Here is a 21,658-nt window from a genome sequence, read left to right as displayed (position 1 = left end):
AGATCTGTAGTGGTATTTCATCCTGGTTTTAATTTCATTTCCCTAATGGCCAATAATTGAACAACTTTTTCTGTATTTATTTGCTTTCCTCTTATCCTCTTTGTTGAAGTGTTTATTCAAGTCTTTTGCCTACTTTTAAAGTTGGGTTGTCTTACTTGCTGTTCAGCTTTGAGAATTCCTTGTCCTTTGTTGAATATGTGACTGGCAAATATTTTCTCCTACTCAGTCCCTTGTCTTTTCATTCTATTAGCTGGATCTTTGGCATGGTAAATATTTTTATTTTGATGAAGAATATATTTTTAAGAATATTTCTTTTTTATTATTCATCTTTTTTGAGATGTAAATGACACATAGCAAAGTGTACAAACCTTGAGTGTGCAGCTTGATAAATTTTTACATTTGTCTTCACCCATTTAACCACCATCTAGATCAAGATAGTATCGCCCCAGAAGTTTCCCTGGAACCTCTATCTAGTCAATATGCAAAACCTCTGACTTGCCCGCCTCTAAATGAACTGCTATTCTGATTTCTGTCACCCAGACTAACTTTGTCTAGAAGGTTTCTGATGACAGTGCTCCAAGTTTTGTGACCTACTTAGTTTTTGTCTTGAAATCAGAAGTCTTCCAAACCGCACACTGGGGAGAGATTCCATTGCCCCTCACCAGATGAGATGCAGAAGTTGGTGAGCACAGCTGGGCTTCTTACCATCTGGCCTCTGGCATTCCAGCAAATCAAGCTTCATAGCAGAGTCCAAAGACCGGGTAGAAAATGGTAGACAAGGCTTAGGCACCCTAGAACCTCCAACAAAGGTCTGTCTAGTCAAAGCTATGGTTTTTTCAGTAGTCATATATGGATGTGAGAGTTGGACTATAAAGAAAGCTGAGGACCAAAGAATTGATGCTTTTGAACGGTGGTGTTGGAGAAGACTCTTGAGAGTCCCTTGGACTGCAAGGAGATCAAGCCCATCAATCCTAAAGGAAGTCAATCCTGAATATTCATTGGAAGGACTGAAGCTGAAGCTGAAACTCCAATACTTTGGCCATCTGATGTGAAGAACTGACTCATTTGAAAAGACCCTGATGCTGGGAAAGATTGAAGGCAGGAGAAGGGGATGACAGAGGATAAGATGGTTGGATAGCATCACTGACTCGATAGACATGAGTTTGAGCAAGCTTCAGGAGTTGGTGATGGACAGGGAAGCCTGGTGTGCTGCAGTCCACAGGGTCACAAAGAGTCAGACACGACTGAGCGACTGAACTGAACTGAACCTCCAGTGGAGTGCCAAGGGCACAGTCCCAGGAATCAAAAGGCATGGGTTCAGGCCAGCTCCGCTGACATTTACATGTCTTGAACAAATAACCTTCCTGTGCCTCAACCTCATCTGTAAAATGGGGACAGGAATATACACCATGTTATCAGGACTATTCACCAATATGTGAGTCTCTCTCTCCTTCCAGATTCCTAGGAAGACTTCACGTTACCACATCATTTCAGTTCAGTTCAGTTCAGTTGGTCAGTTGTGTCAGAAGCTTTGCGACCCCATGGACTGCAGCACACCAGGCTTCCCTGTCCACTACCAACTCCCGGAGCTTGCTCAAACTCATGTCCATCGAGTTGGTGATGCCATCCAACCATCTCATCCTCTGTTGTCCCCTTCTTCTCCCGCCTTCAATCTTTCTTCCCAGCATCAGGGTCTTTTCAAATGAGTCAGTCCTTCACATCAGGTGGCCAAAGTATTGAAGTTTCAGCTTCAGCATCAGTCCTTCCAATGAATATTCAGGACTGATTTCCTTTAGAATGGACTGGTTGGGTCTCCTTGAGGTTCAAGGGACTCTCAAGAGTCTTCTCCAACACCACCGTTCAAAAACATCAATTCTTCAGCACTCAACTTTTTTAATAGTCCAGCTCTCACATCCATACATGACTACTGGAAGAACCATAGCTTTGACTAGACAGACTTTTGTTGGCAAAATAATGTCTCTGCTTTTTAATATGCTGTCTGGGTTGGTCATAACTTTTCTTCCAAGGAATAAGCTTCTCTTAATTTCATGGCTGCAGTCACCATCTGCAGTGATTTTGGAGCCCCCAAAAATCAAGTCTGTCACTGTTTCCATTGTTCTCTCATCTATTTGCCATGAAGTGATGGGACCAGAAGCCATGATCTTAGTTTTCTGAATGTTGAGTTTTTAGCCAACTTTTTCACTCTCTCCTTTTACTTTCATCAAGAGGCTCTTTAGTTCTTCTTCACTTTCTGCCATAAGGGTGATGTCATCTTCATATCTGAGGTTATTGATATTTCTCCTGGCAATCTTGATTCCAGCTTGTGCTTCACCCAGCCTGGCATTTCTTATGATGTACTCTGCATATAAGTTAAATAAGCAGGGTGACAATATACAGCCTAGACGTACTCCTTTCCCCATTTGAAATAAGTCTGCTGTTCCATGTCCAGTTCTAACTATTGCTTCTTTTTTTTTTAATTTTATATTATTTTTAAACTTTACAATATTGTATTAGTTTTGCCAAATATCGAAATGAATCTGCCACAGGTATACCTGTGTTCCCCATCCTGAATCCTCCTCCCTCCTTCCTCTCCATACCCTCCCTCTGGGTCGTCCCAGTGCACCAGCCCCAAGCATCCAGTATCGTGCATCGAACCTGGACTGGCAACTCGTTTAATACATGATATTATACATGTTTCACTGCTATTCTCCCAAATCTCCCCACCCTCTCCCTCTCCCACAGAGTCCATAAGACTGATCTATACATCAGTGTCTCTTTTGCTGTCTCGTACATAGGGTTATTGTTACCATCTTTCTAAATTCCATATACATGCATTAGTATACTGTATTGGTGTTTTTCTTTCTGGCTTACTTCACTCTGTATAATAGGTTCCAGTTTCATCCATCTCATTAGAACTGATTCAAATGCTTCTTGACCTGCATACAGATTTCTCAGGAGGCAGGTCAGGTGGTCTGGTATTCCCATCTCCTGAAGAATTTTCCACAGTTTGTTGTGATCCACACAGTCAAAGGCTTTGGCATAGTCAATAAAGCAGAAGTAGATGTTTTTCTGGAACTTTCTTGCTATTTTGATGATCCAGTGGATGTTGGCAATTTGATCTCTGGTTCCTCTGAAGCCAGCTTGACTGTCTGGAAGTTCACAGTTCACGTATTGTTGAAGCCTGGCTTGGAGAATTTTGAACATTACTTTGCTAGCATGTGAGATGAGTGCAATTGTGCAGTAGTTTGAACATTCTTTGACATTGCCTTTCTTTGGGATTGAAATGAAAACTGACCTTTTCCAGTCCTGTGGCCACTGCTGAGTTTTCCAAATTTGCTGATATATTGAGTGCAGCACGTTCACAGCATCATCTTTTAGGGTTTGTCATTTAACTCCTACCAATTAAGGAATGGCTATGTGACCAATTAAAATGTGTCCCTTCTACATGGAAGTGTGAGAAGCTAGCATATGCTGTGCTTTTCCACATTCTCCCCCTCTACAATGGCAAATGGTGATGTTCTAAGTAGTGGCTGCTCTGTCATCCTTAGGGGTTTCCCAGGTGGTGCTAGTGATAAAGAACCTGCCTGCCAGTGCAAGAGACATAAGAGATGCCAGTTCGATCCCTGGGTCAGGAAGATCCCCTGGAGGAGGGCATGGAAACCCACTCCAGTATTCTTGCCTGGAGAATTCCACAGACAGAGGAGCCTGGCGGGCTACAGTCCACAGGGTTGCAAAGAGTCAGACATGACTGAAGTTACTTAGCATGCACATGCTGTCATCCTGGGCCCTGAGGTTAGGCAATGATGGCTCAGAGCAGAGCCTCAGTCAACCCATCGTTGATAAGTGGGTTGTATAAATGCAATAGATAAATCTTTGTTGTGAAAAACCACTGAGATTTTGAGCTTCTTTGTGACAGAAGCATAACCTAGCTTCTTTGAATGACATGCCATGCTATATGCTTATTACTAAGATTATATGAAATAAAACATGTGGGACTTCTGGACACATAATAAGGATTGATTTCCTTTGTTTCAAAATCTCCTTCTTCCTTTCTGAGGAGTCATGAGCCCAGGGAAGCTCTTTTTTTTTTTTTTTTTCAGGGAAGCTCTTAAACAGCCCAGAATGCTTGATAAGAGGTAAGAGAACAGAGACCACCACTCCACCACTCAAGCACAAATGGAAGATGAAAGGAAAAGAATACAAAGCAGCAAAGGGTCTAGATATATGACACAGAACAAGGAAGAGAAACAAGGTATTAAGGAAGGAGAGGCCAAGCATAAGGGCAGGGAAAAGAGATAGCTACAGAGGGTGCCTGAGACAGAGACAGGGGTGATTCTGAGAAAAATAGTGGCTGAGGAAAATGGAAACTATCTGTTCCAAGATGTTCATTTCAACCCCAGCAAACAGCATCATCTGTTAAAGCAGCTGAATGAGGGAATTTCCTGGAGGTCCAGTGGCTAGGATTCCATGCTCTCACTGCCATGGCCCAGGTTCAATCCCTGGCGGATTCCACAAGTCATGCAGCCGGGCCAAAGCGAACTGGTGCTCTGTTAGTTCCTGGTCATCCATTCATCAGTCTTTCCACTCAACCATTACTGATCACCTACTGTGTGCCTGGCACTGCACTCCTGCTGAGTTTACTGAGATGAGCAAGACCCAGTGCTGGCCTTTCCTTTCAAGGATCCCCCAGGCTGGTGTGAAGCAGTCACCTGAACAGTTAGGGCACAGTTTGGCCTGTGCAGTGATGGAAGTGCCTACTAGGAACACAGGAGAAGGGGCACCCAGCTCTGCTCAGGAGAGTCAGAAAGGGCCTTCTGGGAGACATGAATCTGAGAGTCCTAAAGGGCCACCAGGGAAGCCCAAAAGGTAACTAGGAGTTGGCAAAGCAGGGCTGGTGAAGGCAAGCTGGACCAGCTAGTGGAGGTGAGCAGTGCCAGGCAGTCTGGTGTTGCTGGACCCTTGATCAGAGGCAGCAGGCAAGGGGAGATGTTGGAGAGGGCTCAAGGGCCTATCACCAGGGCTTGGTGTCTACCTGGGTGCGAGAGTGGGGCTGGGGTAGATTTGGGTGGTGAAACAGGGAAGTGACTCGGTCAGATTTCAGTTAAAGAGCTCTGCCTGCTGTGTGGACTGTGGGTGGAGGTAGAATCCCCCTCATTTTGGGGGGAGGAGCCCATGCCAAGAGGCTGGCAGGATCTTAGTTCCCCGACCAGGGGTTGACCTTGAGCCCTTGGCAGTGAAAGCATGGAGTCCTAACCACTGAGCAGTCAGGGAATTCCCAGGATCTCTTTTCATGAGATCTCCTGGGATTGGACTGAACACCCAGGTCAGGGCCTGCAGGTGCAAAAGATGGCCTAGGGGAGGATTATCCGGCTAAGTCTTAGTGAGCACTGCCACAGCTGGGCAATGATCTATGTGCTGCAAGTGGAGTAGGTACTTCACCCTCCCGACAAGCCTGTGATGAGGTTGGTATTCGTATCATTCCCCCATTGTGACCACGAGGTAACTGGGCACAGAGAGTTTAAATTATGTGTCTCAGCTGCACATTCTGGTGTAGGCTACCTGGCTTCTGGATCAGCCTGCCTCCTCAGGGTCTGCTGCCCTCTGGAAGGCAGAATGATGATGTATTGACATCCTGCTTCAAGTTTATGAAATCTTTCACATGGATGACCTCATTCCAGACATGCAACAGTAGCTTCTGTGAGTAGGTATTATTACTCACAGCTCAGAAAAGCTACCGAGATGATTTGTCAAAGGTTAGAATTTAGGTGGCAGAGACCCAGACTTGAGTCTTCTGACCCTGAGTCCAGTGTCGGGTCTCACATTCATTTGTCAGTCAATGCCACGGCCAGCCTCATGGTCAACAGGCCACGTGATTCAAAGGCCAGGGCATTTTCCACTCCTACTCAGCTACTTCCTGTTGAGGAAAATGCTTTTCTGAATGGAGGAAGACAGTCACAGAGAAATGTGTTGCCGGCATCAATTTCCTCTGATTGGGCAATGGTGTCCGCCATCTGGACCAGGTGACGTCAGCCGTCTGGATTTCAGCCAGTGTTCTCCCACCCAGGAAACTGACTTCCGGCCAGACTCCTAGCCGGCCAGCTCTGGCCTCCTGGAAGAGCAGACCTCTCTGTTTGCAAAGTGAGAGGCTTTAAATCAGATCTCAAGGAGGGTTTGGTATAGGGAAGGAGATAAAAATGGGGAAGAGGAGTTTAGAGGACACTGGCTAGGAATAGGCAAGGGCCCCCTCTGTGTGGGGTCTGGGGTCTTTCTTGGGGCTGATTCAGAGGATCCAGGGATTTGATGGGGAGGTTTAAAATTTTGTGACTAATGGACTTAACCAAATTGAGTGGCAGTGGGGGAGAAAGGTAAGCAAAGCTGACGAAATCTGGAAAAAGTTACACAGAAGGTCAAACAAGAGTCAAGAATAGAATGTTGTTCTCAATCCTCATGTACTTCTCTGTGGATGTTAAGTCTTGAATAAATCAGTAACACAGGAATAAGCAGCTCTTTAGTGCTTTACTTTTTGAATTACAAAAATGTACCAGTTTAAAAATCTAAACAATAGATAAATAAAGTACAAAGCTTAAGTGTCCCTCCCCCATTCCAAACACCTCTCTCCAGGCCTGGTTGATAAATGATGTTGTTTTAGCTATTCCATCAGCCAAAGTTCATCTCATTTACTGTTCACAATGACCCTATGAGGTAAGAACTATTATTATGCTTTGATTTTTATTTATTTATTTACCTGGCTGTGTCGAGTCTTAGTTGAAGGCACTCGGGACCTTTGTTGCGTCACGCAGGGTATTTTGTTAGAGCTCACCGGCTTCGTGGCTCGTTGGTTTAGTTGCCTGTGGCATGTGGGATCTTAGCTCCCCGACCACGGGTGGAATACAATGGCCCAGTATTGGAAAGTGGATTCCTAACCACTGGACCCCCCGGGGGAAGCCCCTCCAATCTGTTTTTTGATTCTAGCTATTTTAGAGGGTATAAAGTGGTATCTCATTGTGGGTTTATGTAAGTGTTTTTTTAATGGCTAAAGATGTTGAGAATCTTTTTATGTGGTTATTGGTTATTTGTATATCTTTGGAGAAATGTTGATACAGATCCTTTGCCTATTTTTAAATTGGTTTGTCTTTTTATTACCGAATTGTAAGAATTCTTTGTATATCCTACTAGATACAACCCCCTTAACAGATCAATGACTTACAAGTATTTTCATCTCATTCTGTGGGTTATCTTTTCACTTTTTTAAAAAAAAAAGGTTATACTCCATTTACAGTTATTATAAAATGTTGGTTATATGCCCTGTGCTGTATATCTTTATAATTTATTTTATATGTAATAGTTTGTACCTCTTAAACCCTTGTCCTTATATTCTCTCTTCCTAACTCCCTCTCCCCATTGGCAACCACTTATTTGTTCTCTGTATCTGTGAGTCTGCTTCTTTTTTGTTACATTCACTAGTTTGTTGTATTTTTTAGATTTCACAGGTTAATGATATCTAGTATTTATCTTTCTCTGCCTGACTTACTTCACTTAGCTTAATGCCCTCCAAGCCCATCCATGTTGCTGTAAATGGCAAAATTTCACTCTTTTTATGGCTGAGTAATATTCCATTGTATATACATACCATATTTTCTTTATCCATTCATCTGTTGATGGACACTTAGGTTGCTGCCATTTCATATCTTGGCATCTTTTCACTTTTTTGATGGTGTCCTTTGAAGCACAAAAGTTTTAAATTTTGGTGAAGTCCAATTTATCTGTATTATCTTTTGTTACTTGTGCATTTGGTTTCATAGCCAAGACAGCATTACCTAATCCACAATCACAAAGATTTGAGCCTATGCTTTTTTCCAAGAGCTTAATAGATTTAGCTTTCACTTTTAGATTTTTCATTCATTCTGAGTTAATTTTCTTATATGGTGTGAGATAGGGATCCAGATTCATTCTTTTCCACATGGATATCCAGTCATCTCAGTGTTACTACATCTGTTTTGCTTTGTTTTGTTTGACCAAGCTGCATGGCTTGTGGGATTTTAATTCCTCCACCAGGGATTGAACCTGAGCCCTCAGGAGTAAGAGCTCAGAGTCCTAACCACTGGTTGTTGTTCAGTAGCTCAGTCGTGTCCGATTCTTTGCAACCCCATGGAATGCAGCACACCAGGCTTCCCTGTCCTTCACTATCTCCTGGAGTTTGCTCAAACTCATGCCCATTGAGTCGGTGATGCCATCCAACCATCTCATCCTCTGTTGTCCCTTTCTCCTCCTGCCTTCAATCTTTCCCAGCATCAGGGTCTTTTCCAAGGAGTCAGTTCTTCGCATCAGATGGCCAAAGTATTAGAGCTTCAGCTTCAGCATCAGTCCTTCCAATGAATATTCAGGATTGATTTCCTTCAGGATTGACTCGTTTGATCTCCTTGCAGTCCAAGGGACTCAAGAGTCTTCTCCAACACCACAGTTCAAAAGCATCAGTTCTTCAGCATTCAGCCTTCTTTCTAGTCCAGCTCTCACATCTATACATGACTACTGGAAAAACCATAGCCTTTACTAGATGGACCTTTGTTGGCAAAGTAATGTCTCTGTTTTTTAATATGCTCTCTAGGTTGGTCATAGATTTTCTTGCAAGGAGCAAGCGTCTTTTAATTTCATGGCTGCAGTCATCATCTGCAGTGATTTTGGAGCCCAAGAAAATAAAGTCTGTCACTGTTTCCATTGTCTCCCTATCTATTTGCCATGAAATGATGGGACTGGATGCCACGATTTTCTTTTTTTGAATGTTGAGTTTTAGGCCAGCTTTTTCACTCTCCTCTTTCACCTTCATCAAGAGGCTCCTTAGTTCCTCTTCACTTTCTGCAGTAAGGGTGGTGTCATCTGGACCAGTATGCCTTTTTACAGATGAATAAATTGTAAGCCCCATGAAAAAAAAGTCCTTAATTTTGCCCACCTTAGTCCCCTCAGGATTCACTTAACCCCATACCTGATGTACATACAAGATGCTCAATAAATAATAGGGTGAGTCAATAAATATATCATGATTGAGTCTCAACGAGGTTAAATAACTTGTGTAGGTCAGTCAGCTGGAAACTGCCACACATTGTTCAATTCCAAGACTTTTCTTCGTTTCTAATGAAGAGTTTTTGTACGTCAAAGTTTCTGAAAGTTTCTCAGGCTACCAAAAGCTCTTTACCACCAGATTTCCTCAAAGTTTCATTTGCTGTCTCTCCCTGTAGCATTCCAATAACTCCAGTGTTTGTGAGCAGCCGAACTTCTTATATCTAGAGAGCCTCAGGCCCCCTCTGCCTCTGCCTTCCCTCCCCTAGCTAGAGCCAAAGACTCCACTTCCTTATAAATTTGTTTTATAGTTGGAAAGTTTTTCTAGCTATCTAACCACACCCTTCTGCTGCACAATTTTAGCATAAATCTTCATGAGTGTTTGATGTTTGGTATATTATGGGACCTGGTTTGATGCAGGAGGCACGTTGGTTGTGCAGGAAGCTCTGTGTGCTCTACTGTGTGGAGACCAGCCTTAGGGAAGCCCATTGTCCTTGTTCTGGTCCTGATGTGGAGCCCCCATTGTGGACTGTGGTTTTTGATTCTGGGTGTAGCTTGCCACCCAGAACGAAGCCAGCTGGCATAAACACCAGTATGGAACATTTAAATGGACTCACTTCTTTGGGGATGAGGACAAGGGTGAGCCCTGAAGAGAGAAAGAGGTATGCCCTTCAAAGTTTTCGAAGTTAAACTCAAACTGTAGTGAGAGTTGGGTTGAATTACCAGCCCCCACTCTGACAGTGTTGAGTTTGGGCTCCCCCTGTTGGACCCTTTGAAAAATAATTATTTGAACTGGGGCTTCCCTGGTGGCTCAGCGGTAAACAATCTGCCTGCAAGGCAGGAGCCACAGGAGATGTGGGTTTGATTCCTGGGTCAGGAAGATCCCCCGGAGGAGGGCATGGCAACCCACTCCATTATTCTTGCCTGGAGAATCCCATGGACAGAGGAGCCTGGCGGGCTACAGTCAACTGGGTTGCTAAGAGTTGGACACGACTTGAAAAATAGTTACTAGAACTAATAATACAGGCAAAATTAAGACAAAGATAGGGGAACAAAAGAAAGGACATTTGAGAGCTTGCTGCACATTAAGCATTTTATTTGGGCCTCTCATTTCATTCTCAAAGTGATCCTTCAGGGAGTTTTTTTATCAATCCTAATTTGCAGAGTTGGAAGCTGAAACTTGCCCAAAGTCACACAAGTTTTTGAACCCAGAGCTCTCCTGACTCCCTAAAGTCATCCTCTTTCCAGGGCTCTGAGCCAAGGGAGCCGGAGCACACGAAGTCTTCTCCTTATCTTTACTTCCACCAGGTCTGTTTGCTCACTTTGTCAAGACTTCTCAGGGGCCCAGAGACACACTGGAAATCCTCCTGAATTGGTGTTTTGCTGGAGCCAGCTCAGACTGGCTGGTGAGAATGTTAAATATTCAGGAGTTTTCCAAGCTAATTGTTAAACCATTGGTAGTTGGAAATCAGTCATGGTAGAAGGGAGCATTTACACCATGGACCCCCCAGTATAGATTTACCAATATACCACTGTAACTAGACTCTCTTCTGAGGTTGTCAAAGACCCAACAGAGCATTAACTTTAAGTCCCAGATTGAGGGCTGAGGACAACAGGGTCTGCCCTCGGTGGTCACAAATTCCAGCTGTAGACTGAGGAAGATTGACAATGGATTGGAAAATGAGGGACTGCGGGCACATGGGAGAGACTTGTGAGGCTGTAGAATGTTGGTTATTCACACTTGGGGAAAGTACCACTTTTTTTTTTAACTGAAACTGAAATTTTAATTAACTTATTTTTTATTCACTACTTAAAAAAAAAAGATAATTGACCTACAACCTGAAGTCAGGGGACTTCCTTAACTGGCTCAGATGCTGCAAAGAAATAGACATCTCCCGTAATAAGAAGAGATACATCCTCTGAGGGGAGGCAGTGGGAGGGAGCATCTCCATGGGGAGAGGAAGGGACTTCCCAGGCCTGCCACGGCCCCAGAAGTCTCCCTGTCCTTGTCCCTTTGTGCTTCTGAGCAACCACAGCTGAAGTCATCAGCACCACAGAGACTTTAAACAATTAAGCAGAACTTCTGTAAAGGCATAGAGTTAAGAGAGGGGAAAGCAAAGAACTGAGCAGCAGGTAACCCGATAATCTAATTCACCAGACAGACTCAGCTGATTCATCTTGTGCCCACAACCCATGGCAGGGATCTCTGCTCCCTGGCTCCTGACCTGCTGCCTCCGTCCCAAAGAAATGTCCAAGTCTTGAGGGAAACATGGAAGTTCCCACCCCTGCCTGCACAAGGTTCCCTTTCTTTCTTTTTTATTTTATTTATTTTTGGTTGTGCTGGGTCTTTGCTGCTGTGTGGGCTTTTCTCTAGATACGGGGAAGCGGGGACCACTCCCCAGTTGTAGGGTGTGAGCTTCTCACCGCGATGGTTTCTCTTGTTATGGAGCACAGGCTCTAGGGCCCTCAGGCTTCAGTAGCTGCGGGGCAAGGGCTCACTCCTTGCAGCTCCTGGGCTCCAGAGCACAGGCTCAATAGTTGTGGTGCACGGGTTTAGCTTCTCCACAGCAGGTGAGATCTTCCTGGATCAGGGATTGAGTCTATGTCTTCTGCATTGGCAGGCAGATTCTTTACCACTGAGCTACAAGGGAAGCCCTCAAGGCTCCCTTTCTGAGTTCTAAGCTCCACCCTGAGGGCCCCCTCACCTATGCCTATCGGTGCCAGACTGTTCATCTCTTTCAGACACCACGTTACTGCCAGGTGTATGATCTTGTCCTACAGGGCACAGAAAACCAGGTCTCCAGTTAATCCCCACACAGCCAGGGGTGGAGTGGGGTGTGGTCATTCCTTCCAGGAGTTGTTGACTCTCTTGAGGTTCAACCCAGGACCAGAGATTGTGATCAAAGGGATACCCAGATTGGATGGGTGTGCACAAGGCAAAATCTGTGAGCCTGACTTGACAGTTAGGATTAATCAGTCCTTTCTGCAGGGCAGGCTTCCACCCGCTGGTACAGCTCCCAGGCGAGGCGAGCCTGGGCAGACCTCACGGCAAGGCAGACACCGGAAGAGGTGTGCAGTGGGAGGGAGACTGCTAGTTTCTGTTGAGAAGAGGTTGGCATCCATGAAGCTGACAGTCAGCTAACTGCTAGCTGGCGCACCACCTTCTCCAACCTTTGAGAGAACCTGCTCCCAATGCCTATTCACATCCGTTCATTCAACAAATATTTACTAAATTTCTCTTAGGCACCAGGTGCTACTGGTTAGGGCAAGAACAGGACAACTGTCTCACCTCCAAGGAGGTCACAGGACAGAGGAATGAAAGGCAGTGAAGTCATTAAAGGGAGATGAGTGTTATGAAGGAGAAGTCCAAGAAGAGTATAATGAAGTACCTAATTAAGTCTGGGGTGACAAGGGGTATCTACTGAAGGAGGTATCATTTAAGACACACCCGAGGAATCAGTAGGAGTGAAAATAGAAGCTCCATGAAGACGGGGACCATGCCTGACTTATGTACTCGTGCCTGTCTCTGGCATGGAGTAGGCATGGATACCTCTAGTTGAGAGGATGAAGGAATCCAGCCACATAAAGGGATTGTATATGTGTGTGTGTAGTTAACCCTGCTTTAGTTCTGCTTCGTAAACAGCTTTTATAAAGCTGCTGATGCTCTGTGTGATTAATGATAGATCAGAAAGGGATATTAACGAGATGTACACCATTAGAGGCAACTTACTAATAGAACAAGCCCTGACATAGATTCCTTCCCGTTTGGGTTTGAATCCTGAATCTACCACTTACTAGCTATGACAACGTGAGCTAGTTGCCCGCCACTCTGGTGCCTTGTTTTTTTGTAAATTTTATCTTCCAGTATTGTGAGGATGAAAGATAATGTATATAAATTGGAATGTTATCGTATACTATAACATTAATACTATATAACTGTTACTATAGTATAACTAATATAGATATTACGCTATAGATCATATATAGAATAATTTTATATATATTTCACATATAGTATGGTATAACAACAACTATTAATATAATTAATAACTATAATACTTGGTAGTTACCTTTGTTGTTTATATATACCAAAAGTGAAAGTGTTAGTCACTCAGTCGTAGCCGACTCTTTGCAACCCCATGGACTGTAGCCCACCAGGCTCCAAGCTTATATCCGAAAGAATATTGATAGCTACGAGATATAAACATGGTAGACCTGGATATTGTTTAACAAGAGTAAAATAACAAATCAAGTAGAGAGGGAAGTGAGGATGAGTATGCAGTGTTGGATAATATATGTGTAGAAAGAGGATGAGCCCTTGGAAGAGAAATCAGAAGCCTTTTCTAATGGGAAAGGGCTGCTATTCGAGGCACACTGGCTGCTTTTACCCACCTCCCTCCCCATGAGAAAAATCTTGTTTCAGGGAGTTCAGAATTTTTCAACCTCTAAGGCACGTTTGTAGCACATTTTGGGTGAGGGATACTGAAATGAAAAGATGGATGTGTATTCATCCATTGGCCATGCTTACAGAAAGAAGAGCAAACCCTTTTGACCTTTACAGAGATCTTCATATGTCTCCAAATTTGATGATCCATAAGTACTTCCCCAGATTTTCTGGGTCTTTCTGAATCCTATTTACATGGAGAGGCTGCTGATTCCTGCTATAGACTCTTACCACAAGTTAACTGATGCTCTTTCACTTAAGTTTTGTATCTTACTCTGTGTAAGATTTTTGAGATGCCTGAAAACATTTCCTGAAATGGTTTCTCAAGTCTCTTTTCAAACATCTGCAATTATGTGGATTAAGAAAGCTAAAGTGCCATCAAGATCAAAACACCCATCTTTAATTTATCCCAAATTACATTTCTGAAAAACCATTAATTTTTCACAACTCTTCACATCTTCATTACTTCCAGCAACAGTGTTAATGATTAGTTTTTTCTTTCGTGTGTGGGTGTGTGCATGGTTGGGTGGTGGTGGTGGCAATATATGCAAAGACACAAAGTTTTTTGTTTCGTTTTTGGCCTTGTCCAGTGGCTTGGGGAATTTTAGTTCCCCAACCAGGGGTCCAACCAGGGCTGCTGGCAGTGAGAGCGTGAGTCCTAACTACTGGACCGCCAGGGAATTCCCAGAAACAGTTTTTAAGGTCGTTTTATTTTCTGGTAGGTTTCTGCCTACTGGACCACTTGCTGAGAAACACAAAGCTGTTTTGGGAAGCGGGCTGGTCTGCTCTCTTCTCTCAGCTACACCCAGCTGGGTGGCTCCATTCCTGCCCGTATCTCAGCAAAGCTGCGCGTTCCCACGCTGTCAGGGGTCTTTACTGACGACTGAAGCAACCAGCATGATAAATCTGCAGATGCCACATGTTTACTGTACCGAATATTCATATCAAGGGACACAAACAAGTGATAAAGCCATGTGCTCCATTATTACTTCACTGATTCACTAAAATAATTCTAGATATGATGAATTGTAGCTACAGAGTGAAGCCCCATTGTTAAGTGTGTTTTGGTGGTTTGGGGTGGGCGGCAGATTAATGGGAACACATTTCAAATGTTGCTCCTTCACCGAGGAGAGACAGAACTCACATAACACAGTTTGCATCTTTGCCTCTTATGTAAATTCCTCTCCTTTTTCTGTCATTGCATCACTGTTGAATCTTCAAGGCATGACCCTTGTTAGGAAATTATGGAAAACATGCAATGACTCTATCATCACCAGTTACACTGTGCCTTCTTGCTTGTAAATGCACCCAACTTTCAGTCTCATTTGCTGATGATAAAATTGTAACAGGTCCAACAGCCTTTGTTCAGCTGGTGGATTTCCTGGAAAAGGATCCAAAATCGTAGATGGCCAGATGACTCGCTGTGAAGGGAGCAATGGCTTGTCACAGGTCACGTCAAAGACAAAGCCCTGACTGGAAGAGTTTGGCATCTTTTGGACATTTTTTCTTTACAAAGATGACAAATTTCTTTAGATAGGCTTCCTTTTAAACATTGCATGAAAGAAGCTTTGTTGATTGTGTCAGGGAGGTCTTTGACCCTCCAGAAACCTCAACCCCCCATATTGGACTGAGGCTGTCCCTCCAGCATCTTTGCTATACAAATGAAACTGCAGCGATTACATGTAACTGCCAGGTGTTTGAAACAGGAAATAGGTAAGAGATGTATGTGTTCCTGAGAAGAAGGAATTAGGCTGCACTTGAGAGGAGGAGGTTGAGAGCATTATCTATTAGGTTTCTGAGCATATGAAAAGGCATGATGCATGAAAAGGACCTAGCCCAGAGTTGGCATATGATCCAGCAATCCCTCTCCTGGGCATATATCCAGACAAATCTATAATTTGCGAAGATACATGCACCCCAGTGTTCATAGCAGTTCTATTTACAATAGTCAAGACATGAAAATAACCTAAATGTGCATCAATAGAGGAATGGATAAAGAAAATGTGGTATATATACACAGTGGAATATTACTCAGCCATAAAAAAGAGTGACATAGTGCCATTTGCAACAACATGGATAGACCTAGAGATGATTATACTAAGCAAAATAAGTAAGAAAGACAAATACCATATGATATCACTTATGTGTGGAATAAAAAATATAACACAAATGAACATGTCTACAAGATAGAAACAAACTCAGATATGAAGAATGGACTTGTGTTTGCCAAGGAGGAAGAGAGTAGAGAGGGAAGGATTGGGAGTTGGGGATTAGCAGATGAACACTATTCTATATAGGATGGATAAACAACAAGGTCCTACTGTTTAGCACAGGAAACTATATTAAATATACTGTGACAAACCATGGAAAAGAATATGGAAAAGATATATATATCTGAGTATATAAGTATATATATAACTGAATCATTTTGCTGTACAGCAGAAATTAACATAACATTGCAAATCAACTATACTTTAATAAAATTTAAAAAAGAGAAAAGGACTTAGCCCAGCACCTTGCAGATAGAACTCAATAAATATCAAATTATTATTTACTTAGCAGTTTGGGCACTTTTGACTTCATGTGCCAGCAACACTTCCTGACTTGCTCATTTCCTGCCCTTCCTTCGGTCCTTTTGCCTGTCTTAAGTTCTTCTCTCCCCTAAAATAATGAGTGTCTTCTCTACGTCACATCTGGGGTTTCAGAGCTTGGAGCAGTGAGGGACCTCATGGGTAGGTGTAGTAATAGATGGGGATAGTGGCTAATTCCCAAGCCTTCTGATTTAAGAGCATTCAGGCTCTGGGGACAGGGTTTACCTTTTTCGAAATGGAATCCTGTACATATTGCATTTGATGCTTTCGAATTGTGCTGGAAAAGACTCTTGAGAGTCCCTTGGACTGCAAGGGGATCAAACCAGTTAATCCTAAAGGAAATCGACCCTGGATATTCATTGGAAGGACTGATGCTGAAGCTCCAATACTTTGGCCATCTGATGTGAAGAGCTGACTCGTTGGAAAAGACCCTGATGCTGGGAAAGATCGAAGGCAAGAGGAGAAGGGGGTGACAGAGGATGAGATAGTTGGATAGCATCACCAACTCAATGGACATGAATTTGAGCAAACTCTGAGAGATGGTGAAGGACAAGGAAGCCAGGTGTGCTGCAGTCTATGGGGTCCCAGAGAGTTGGACACGACTTAGCAACTGAAAAATAGCAACAACAACAATGTATTGTTTAGTTTACAGTTACTCCCATCTGCAGCGATACTGGTAGTGGTATTTGGTGGAGCATCCCAACTACCTCCGTTTCCAAAACACAGACCCAGTCGAATCAGGGACATCAGCTCACTTCACACAAGCAGAACGTGTTCATTTGGCATAGCCCGAATCATGCCAAAAGCCATGCCCCAGGTGGGCAAGAGCCTGAATGAGAACCACCCCAAAAGAATCGCCTGCCTGGGACCTTTGGACTCATTCTGAGTAGTTGAAAGTTCTACCTCCTGGTTCTCTCCTCTGTGGTGGGTCGGCCTGGGACTGGGGTGGAGGGTGCGGGAGTCTGCTGGGCTGGAGGGAATGGAGAAGTGGCTTTGTCTGTCGGACTCTTCCTATGACACATACAGAGCCACTGGAGGAGTTGTCCCAGCCCTGTGGTTCTGGGCTCTGAAGTGGTTTTCACTTATAATAGCAGCAATGCTCGGGCTCAGGCCAGTGGGAATATAGGCTGGAATCTAGGAGCCTCTGACTTTTTTTTCAGATTCCCCCAAATGTCTCATATCTTTCTTATGAGTTTACCTTTTCTGAATCAGGATTGAAATAAAGTCCGTATATTATATTGGTTGCTATGTTTTCTTGTTTCTTTTAATGTGTAGGTTCTCTCTTGCATTCTTTTTTTTTCTCTCTCTCTTGAAAGGTATTTGTTGAGGAAACTGTGTGTGGTGGAGGAAAGTGGGGGAGGCAGTTTCCTGTAGTTTCCCACCATCTGGTTTTGGCTGATTAGCTCCTCTGTCCAACAAATTCCCTGTAAATTGGTGATTTCATTGGTGATTTCCTGACTCAGAGTTCATATTTGCAGGACTCCTCAGAGAATGCTCAGAACTTCCAACAGAATGTATATAGTATCCGCTTGTCTTTCTTTCGGTGATGTTATCAGTTATCAGTCATTATTGACTAATCCATGATTTCACTGGGGGTTGCAAAATGGTGATATTGAAATTCTATCATTCTGCTCATTTACGACTGGATTATTTCTGTTAAGAGGAATTCCCTTATCAATCATGTGGTCATGTATGGTTCCTACAGGAAAGGCAGGATAAGTGTTGATTTCTCTTCAATCAGATCAGATCAGATCAGACCAGATCAGTCGCTCAGTTGTGTCCGACTCTTTACGACCCCATGAATCGCAGCACGCCAGGCCTCCCTGTCCACCACCAACTCCCGGAGTTCACTCAGACTCATGTCCATCGAGTCAGTGATGCCATCCAGCCATCTCATCCTCTGTCGTCCCCTTCTCCTCCTGCCCCCAATCCCTCCCAGCATCAGAGTCTTTTCCAATGAGTCAACTCTTCGCATGAGGTGGCCAAAGTACTGGAGTTTCAGCTTTAGCATCATTCCTTCCAAAGAAATCCCAGAATTACTATTCTTATAAATACTTAAACTGTCCCGTGTTTGCCAGCATCACCTCCTTCTGATGTAGTCTCAAAAGATTTTGATAGTTCCTGAATTTCTGATACAACAAATATCCAAGCACAACTTGTGCATTTCCTTTTCCAGGTTGAGAACCAAACATTTCTTCAAGGTTTCTATTGATGCAAATGACAACTAGAGACCGTAGCCAGGGAGCAAGGGATGCTCATTGCTACTGGGTTGGTCTTTGTTTCTAGAGCCTTCTAATGGAAAGGAAATACATACACATATATTTAAAGATATCATCCTTTGTGTATACTAGTACTTTCAATTCCAAATAGAGAGTCTCATTGGGACTTCCCTGGCAGTCCAGTGGTTAAGACTTGGCACTGGCACTATACGGGGGGCACAGGTTTGATCACTGGTTGGGGAACTAAGATCCTGCATGCCTCACTATGTGGCCAAAAAAAAAAAAAAAATAGAGACTCTTACTGTCTTATGTAACTTCATTTATCTTACATCTGTTCTTTCTCCCAAACAAATATCTCAGTTCCCAAACGCGCCATTTGCCTTATCTCTCAACATTGTCACCATTAATTGATTCAGTATATCTCACTATGGATATCCAGTCAAATTACTGTGGTTTAAAGTTGTTTGAAACAGTTCTGTCTGTGATTATACCACTAACTCACTGTGCACGTAGATTCTTCTATTTTGCTCTTGAGTTTTAGGAAATGCTTTTTCAAGTTAATTTCATTTGTACTTAAGTAAAATATTTACACAATTCTAAATTCAGATCTACAAAACAAGATATATCAGAGAAACTTAGTTTCTATCCCAATCTCCTCTATTCTATTTCCTCCTTCCCCCATAGGTAGCCATTTAAAAAAAATTTTGGCTTCTGTTTCCATTGTGTGTGTATGTGTATATATATATATGTATATATATATATATATATATATATTCTTAGATATGTAGTAGCATAGTACTAGTGGTTCCTCTCACTTTTCATTTTAAAAGTATTATTTTTTTATATTTATTTATTTATTTGGCAGCATCAGGTCTTAGTTGCGGCATGTGGGATATTTGATCTTTGCTGTGGCATGTGAGATCTAGTTTCCTGACCAGGGATTGAACCCCAGGCCCCCTGCATTGGAAGGCAAAGTCTTAACCACTGGAGCACCAGGGAAGTCCCCCAAAGTATTATTTTTTTAAGGTGAGCTGTTTACATAGTTTCACTTTGCTTCTTTCTATTTCAAAAATGTGTGCTGGCCAGCACTCCATGGCAGTATATATATATTTTTTCATTCCTTTTTTATGCTCTTCAGTACTTGATACTTAATTTAACCAGCCTCTTACTGTGGGACATTTGGGTTATTTCTAGTCTTTTGCCATCACAAACAGGGCTGCAATAAATAACTTTATGCAAACACTTTTTTGTATATTTGTCAGTGATTTTCTGGGATAGTTTCCAAGAAGTGGTATAGATGGGCCAAAAAGGAAGTGTGTATGTAACTTTGCTAGTTGCTGCCAACCAAATTCCCTTCGAGAGACGTGGTCTCATTTTGCACTCCCACCAACAGTGTACTTGTTCCCTAGAGGTTGGCCAACAAAGTGTGTTGACAAGCTTTTGGATTTTTGCCAATCTGAGAGGTAAAAAATTATGAACTTAGTACAGTTTTGATTTGTATTTTTCTTACTGGAAGCAAGGTTGAACATCTTTTTATACAATATGGAGTGAGTGAAGTCGCTCAGTCGTGTCCGACTCTTTGCGACCCCATGGAGTCCTTTATATTTCCTTCTGTAACTGTTCATGCCTCTTGCAATTTTTAAGTTGAGTTTGTGGGAGTGGAAAAAAATTTCCTTTCTAGGTTCTTTAGCTGGTCTAATAATTAACCTGACATAGACAGGTTAATAAGAGAAAAACAGCCCCATAAAGATATAAGAGCCCCATAAAAATAAGAAACACAAAGGCAGTCACGCGACTGAGGCTTATATGCCATCCTGAGCTAAGGAATGAGATGGGGCCTGGGGCTTGAAGGGTAGATGGTCAATTCACAGGAGGATAAGAAGGGTAGATGTCTGGTGATTAGATGTTTGCCCTGCCAAGCAGGTAAGTCTTTCACATGAAAACTATCCCTGGTTTTAGCTCTCTCTCTGGGCCAGATCCCCTGCCTAAATTATTTAGGAAGTTAAGGGAAAGGTAAAAGCCTTTTCCTAAGTCTGCTGGGTCTTGATCACCTTCAGGTCAATGGTCCATATACCACAGTTGCACATTTTGGAGTGGCCTATTTTTCTCCCCTTCAACTGGTTGGTTCTTTTCCCTCCATTTTTGGAAGCTCTTTGTATATTAAGGATGTTAGCCATTTGTCTGTGAAATGTTTGTCATTTTTCTTTGCTTGTGATAATGTTTTCTCTTGTAAAATTTTTTGCTGTTACATTTTTATGTAGCCAAACTTATCAATCTTTTCCCTCAATAGCAGCTGGATTTTTAGTCCTAGTTATGAAAGTATTCTCCACTCCCAAATAATAGAGAAATTCACCCATTTCCCCCTCCACTACCCTGTACTTAAATGGTTTCACTTAAAAAAAAATTCTATATGGAATTTATCCTTTTGTATGCTATGATAAATGAACCTTGACTTTTTTTTCATATATAATCTCAAATTTGATCTTATTAGCTCCCTCCCCCAGTCACCCTTCAGCTTGCCCTTTCCTGGACGTTTTATTCTTTTTGAGATTTGCCAAAACTGGACATGGATCAAAATAAACATCTTTTCAGCTCTCTGCATTTGTTTTCATTTTGCTGTCTGTTTTTCTTTCCTGGACTCTGTGATTTCTGCCCAGTGTTTTTCCAGCAATTCAAGGGATTTATGATCTTTTGGGCTTCAGGAAGAAAGAGTAGACTAAAGACCTGTTCAGAGAGTGGTTCAAGCTGGAGAGGTTGTGCAGACGCCCAGGAGGGCAGGCTCTGCTCGGAGGTGGGGTAGAAAATGACTTCCGGGGTTGGGTGGGGGTGGAAAGGTGTGAAGCATTCAGTAACTCAGTTTTTGTTGATGATCCATGTTCCTTGTTTCTACCATCTTTGGTCTTTCTTTTCCATCCCTCCGCTTCCTTACCTACTTTCAGACAGCTCCTTGCTTTTCCCCTACTTCTCTTTGCAACAGCTTCTTATCCCAACCATTCAGCAAGCTCGAGGGTGCCAGCTGATGGCCTGCTGCCTGAATGCCTGTAGAAACATGCAATTTGCTAACAGCGTTTTTACAAAAAATATTGAACGCATTCCCAGCATTTAAAAGTGGGAGATTGCACATAAAAATCCAGATTTCAGGATTTTAAAAATTCAGGCTATCTGGCATGAAAGGGCCCACATTCATTGCTGGTAACAATGGAGCTGCCCGTTTCGGGTCACCAGAGTCTACCCGGTGTCCCCTGGCCTCCCTAACACCGAGGGAAAATGTCAGCTGGCATTTACCATTTAGCTTGAGCAGCTGTTTTCCCTCTAGCAGAAAAATTTCAGTCCTTACCCACTTGTTTACT

Source organism: Bos indicus, chromosome 23 (assembly GCF_029378745.1).
Source record: "Bos indicus isolate NIAB-ARS_2022 breed Sahiwal x Tharparkar chromosome 23, NIAB-ARS_B.indTharparkar_mat_pri_1.0, whole genome shotgun sequence".
Classification (NCBI taxonomy): Eukaryota; Metazoa; Chordata; class Mammalia; order Artiodactyla; family Bovidae; genus Bos; species Bos indicus.
This window is presented reverse-complemented; position numbering follows the sequence as displayed.